The sequence below is a fragment of the Uranotaenia lowii genome, chromosome 1, assembly GCF_029784155.1.
Source record: "Uranotaenia lowii strain MFRU-FL chromosome 1, ASM2978415v1, whole genome shotgun sequence".
Classification (NCBI taxonomy): Eukaryota; Metazoa; Arthropoda; class Insecta; order Diptera; family Culicidae; genus Uranotaenia; species Uranotaenia lowii.
In genome coordinates, this window is record NC_073691.1 from 212395343 (window position 1) to 212401342 (window position 6000).

The window sequence follows — 6000 nt, forward strand, 5'->3', positions numbered from 1 at the left end:
AATGACAAAAATGACAAAAATGACAAAAATGACAAAAATGACAAAAATGACAAAAATGACAAAAATGACAAAAATGACAAAAATGACAAAAATGACAAAAATGACAAAAATGACAAAAATGACAAAAATGACAAAAATGACAAAAATGACAAAAATGACAAAAATGACAAAAATGACAAAAATGACAAAAATGACAAAAATGACAAAAATGACAAAAATGACAAAAATGACAAAAATGACAAAAATGACAAAAATGACAAAAATGACAAAAATGACAAAAATGACAAGAAAAGGTAAAAAATGACAAGAAATGACAAAAATGACAAGAAATGACAAAAATGACAAAAATGACAAAAAAGACAAAAATGACAAAAATTACAAAAATGACGAAAATGACAAAAATGACAAAAATGACAAAAATGACAAAAATGACAAGAACGACAAGAATGACAAGAATGACAAAAATGACAGAAATGGCAAAAATTACAAAAATGACAAAAATGACAAAAATGACAAAAATGACAAAAATGACAAAAATGACAAAAATGACAAAAATGACAAAAATGACAAAAATGACAAAAATGACAAAAATGACAAAAATGACAAAAATGACAAAAATGACAAAAATGACAAAAATGACAAAAATGACAAAAATGACAAAAATGACAAAAATGACAAAAATGACAAAAATGACAAAAATGACAAAAATGACAAAAATGACAAAAATGACAAAAATGACAAAAATGACAAAAATGACAAAAATGACAAAAATGACAAAAATGACAAAAATGACAAAAATGAAAAATGACAAAAATGACAAAAATGACAAAAATGACAAAAATGACAAAAATGACAAAAATGACAAAAATGACAAAAATGACAAAAATGACAAAAATGACAAAAATGACAAAAATGACAAAAATGACAAAAATGACAAAAATAACAAAAATGACAAAAATGACAAAAATGACAAAAATGACAAAAATGACAAAAATGACAAAAATGACAAATCATGATTCGACTCCAGGTTTTGAATCAAATTCATAAAATTTAAATATTCGGCTTCTTTAATTTTAACTTTCTTTGGCAAAATCACTTAAATGAGAATGAATTTCGTCCGAATTTTTTAAAGCCACACATACGTTTTAGCTCGTCGGTCCAGTTCGATAAATTTCAGACTTAGCGTCAAGCGCACGCCAACCCTGCACTGTTGGCGTGGCGAGAGTTCGAGGCCAGATTCCGGTGACTGTGTGGCCAGCTTAACAGTTTCCAAGTTTACAGGTCTCGATCAGGTCGTCGGATCGAGATCTGAGAGCTGGATTCCAGAAGCCGCTAGCAATGTCTGGCTGAGCTTGGCCACATAAACAATCCACCCCAAGGACATTCGCAAAGTGGGGCTTCGTTTGCGTTTTTTTTTTGCTTTTCATATTCTGGAGAAGGAGAGAAAGAAGTAAGACATGGTGAAATACTTAATCGGAGTATGGTAAGGTGTGTACGCATGGCCAATTTTCGATGATCTTGAGAACGCCCACCCCAAAATGTAGTGCGACCAGATGTCTTATTACGCATTGTCAATAAATATCGAATCGATTATGCCCTGGTGAGATCTGTCTCGGTTTTTGACGGGAAAGAAGAAGGAAAAGAGGCAACTACGGGGATACTTTAAGTTGATCAAATATGAATGGTGGAGGTGAGAGGAAGCTGCGTATTACATGATTGGAATCCAGTCGTTGGCGTGTGAACTTGTCGGCTGGGTTAATTCTACCTCCTCCACTTCACTTGCTTGAACTTTTCTTGAGAATGTGTCACTAGAACGATATCTCACGTGGTTAACAGCCATCGATTGAGTAATGGAAAGTTAAGTGCGTTGTTGGTCTAGTTCGATTTCTTCGAAAAAAAAAAGGGTTCTCTGGGCAAAGCTGATGCTCGAAAATAACCAGCTTCATCACTCACATACACATATTTTTGCACATACTTCTTCTTAAATTTTGTTATTCAAAAGATTAGATAACATTGATTCAAATTCGCTTTCAATCAATCAGGATAGCGCTTATTCGGAGTCAAATTTGTCGCGCAGTGCTCAAAAAACGACCGTGAAATTGCAAAAATGTCATTTTTTCCGCTCCTACTCCTAATCCTCCGGTTAAACCTCTTTGATAGGGTAAGCACAAATTTTTGCGATTAAAATCTCCGGTGCCACCTAGTGAGTGGTGTTAATTTTTTACCACCCCGAAAAAAAACTACCCAACTGTTTGAGTCATACTTCAGCGGCGTGATCAGTTCATATTAGGAATGCTCCGGTGTGGATGTTTTTTTTGTGTGGATCTATCTTTATTAGTTCGTTTTGAATGAGCCTTGTGCTGTTTGAATGATGCAATTGATATCCATTATTTGTTGTGCAGCTTAGGTTCTGCTTTTTTTCTCTCTCTGCCATTCGTTTTATGCACATCACGTGCAACATTGAACTGCCGCGGTTGGTCATTTAGTCTGGTTTGTTGAAATGTGTAAACGCACAAATTTGAACCCGGCAGCTGTGTTCATTCATCCCCGCGTTTTTTTTGCCCGCTTTTTAATTCATTGAGCCACCCATGCGGATGAGTAATTGGATACTCATCCAGCGAGATGGTTAGAAATTGCTACTGTTTGCCCTAGCTTACTGAATGAAGCTATAGCTTCCACTCTTGGGTGGTATATTGCTGTTTGAGCTGAAGGATTCTCGATTTCAGGGGCCCTTGAATTAGATGGTATTGAAACAAAACCCCACCCTAATCATGGGTGATTTATTGTGATTTTCAATTACTTGCTCCTATGCCAAAGTTCATCTGCATAGGTTTCGACAGCAGTTTTGACAATAGAATATTGAATTAGAATTTAAATTCGCCCAAAATCTTCTGATCAGATGTGATAATCAAAAATTGAGATTGTCACAAATGTCAAAAATAACAAATAATGACAAAAATGACACAAATGACAAAAATGACAAAAATGACAAAAATGACAAAAATGACAAAAATGACAAAAATGACAAAAATGACAAAAATGACAAAAATGACAAAAATGACAAAAATGACAAAAATGACAAAAATGACAAAAATGACAAAAATGACAAAAATGACAAAAATGACAAAAATGACAAAAATGACAAAAATGACAAAAATGACAAAAATGAACAAAATGACAAAAAATGACAAATATGGCAAAAATGACAAAAATGACAAAAATTAAAAAATAGACAAAAATAACAAAAATGACAAAAATGACAAAAATGACAAAAATGACAAAAATGACAAAAATGACAAAAATGACAAAAATGACAAAAATGACAAAAATGACAAAAATGACGAAAATGACAAAAATGACAAAAATGACATAAATGACAGAAATGACAAAAATGACAAAAATGACAAAAATGACAAAAATGACAGAAATGACAAAAATGACAAAAATGACAAAAATGACAAAAATGACAAAAATGACAAAAATGACACAAATGACAAAAATGACGAAAATGACAAAAATGACCAAGATTACTAAAAATGACAAATATGACAAAAATGACTAAAATTTAAAAAAGACAAAAAATGACAAAAATAACAAAAATTACAAAAATGACAAAAATAACAAAAAACGATAAAAATTACAAAAATGTCATTTCTGTCTTTTTTGTCATTTTTGTCATTTTTGTCATTTTTGTTATTTTTGTCATTTTTGTCATTTTTGTCATTTTTGTCATTTTTGTCATTTATGTCATTTTTGTAATTTTTGTCATTTCTGTCATTTTTGTCATTTTTGTCATTTTTGTCATTTTTGTCATTTTTGTCATTTTTGTCATTTTTGTCATTTTTGTCATTTTTGTCATTTTTGTCATTTTTGTCATTTTTGTCATTTTTGTCATTTTTGTCATTTTTGTCATTTTTGTCATTTTTGTCATTTTTGTCATTTTTGTCATTTTTGTCATTTTTGTCATTTTTGTCATTTTTGTCATTTTTGTCATTTTTGTCATTTTTGTCATTTTTGTCATTTTTGTCATTTTTGTCATTTTTGTCATTTTTGTCATTTTTGTCATTTTTGTCATTTTTGTCATTGTTGTCATTGTTGTCATTTTTGTCATTTTTGTCATTTTTGTCATTTTGTCATTTTTGTCATTTTTGTCATTTTTGTCATTTTTGTCATTTTTGTCATTTTTGTCATTTTTGTCATTTTTGTCATTTTTGTCATTTTTGTTATTTTTGTCAATTTTGTCATTTTTGTCATTTTTGTCATTTTTGTCATTTTTGTCATTTTTGTCATTTTTGTCATTTTTGTCATTTTTGTCATTTTTGTCATTTTTGTCATTTTTGTCATTTTTGTCATTTTTGTCATTTTTGTCATTTTTGTCATTTTTGTCATTTTTGTCATTTTTGTCATTTTTGTCATTTTTGTCATTTTTGTCATTTTTGTCATTTTTGTCATTTTTGTCATTTTTGTCATTTTTGTCATTTTTGTCATTTTTGTCATTTTTGTCATTTTTGTCATTTTTGTCATTTTTGTCATTTTTGTCATTTTTGTCATTTTTGTTATTTTTGTCTTTTCTGTCATTCGTGTCATTTTTGTCATTTTTGTGATTTTTCTCATTTCGGTCATTTTCGCAATTTTGTGATTTTTCTCATTTCTGTCATTTTTGTCAGTTTTGCCATTTTTGTCATTTTTTTCAATTTGCCATTTTTGTCATTTTTGTCATTTTTGTCATTTTGGCCATTTTTGTCATTTTTGTCATTTTTGTTTTTTCTGTCATTCGTTTCATTTTTGTCATTTTTGTGATTTTTCTCATTTTTTGTCATTTCGGTCATTTTTGTCATCTTTTTCATTTTTGTCATTTCTGTCTTTTTTGTCGTTTTTGTCATTTTTGTTCTATTGTCATTTCTTTTCATTTTTATCATTTTTGTCATGTCTGTCAGTTTATGTCAGTTTTTGTCATTTTTGTCATTTTTGTCATTTTCGTTATTTTTGTCATTTTTCTTTTTTTTTCATTTCTGTCATTTTTATCATTTTTTCATATTTGTCAGATTCGTCATTTTTCGTCTTTTATCTGTAATTTAAAAAAAAATTATTTTTACCGTTTTTGTCATTATCGTCAGTTTTTCCGTTTTTGCCATTTTTTACGTTTTTGTTTTGAAAAATGACGAAAACGATAAAATGACAAAGATCACTTAAATGACAAAAATGATGAAAAACTTTTTGAATTAAAACAAACAAATAATGCCCAAATTCATAAAATTGAAAAAAAAGTGGTTCAAAGATTTCTTACATTAAAAAAAATAGAGTTTGAAGAAGTTGTATTAATTTTTTATTTTTAAACCTTTTCAAGCCTTGAATAATTGACTTATTCGATTAATAAGTGTTGCAAAGCTCTCACACGTGTATCTGATGGTAGGAAAAGTCCACTTCTACGTCAGCCATCCAGGAAGGCGCCAGAGTCGTTAAAGCAAAAATTCTATTTCTGAAATTCACACGGACAAGTTAAGGACCGGCAATCTAGTATCGTCCTTGCGTCCTGGGACGCCCAGATCGTAAAACAGTTAAGTCTGAGAAATCTGAACCGAACTTGATCTACATTTTTAAGCGATCGATTATAATGATGGGCTCCCCCTGCGTTGGGTGAAGCGTTGCGCAACGCTCTGCGTAAGTTTCCCGCACGCATGAACCGGAGCTCTGAAGCGTAGAAAAAAGGTTGGTTCAATTAACTAGATCAGCGACACGTTCGTAGGCCTACAGCGCGACAACACGATCACGTTTAGTGATCGAGAAGCAGATTCTTTTTTACACTTCTTTCGATGCCGAGGAGGATACTCGGGAAAGGAAGAAAGCCTTGGCCTTTGCGTGAAAAATCACGCACTTGTTGGATTTAAAAAACAAAACAACCACAGGGTTGACGGTCCAATTTTTGGTTCGAATTTTTTTATAGGTTTTGTTAGGATACAGTCGATTGAATTGGTACATCTACCTTGTTGACAAAGGTTC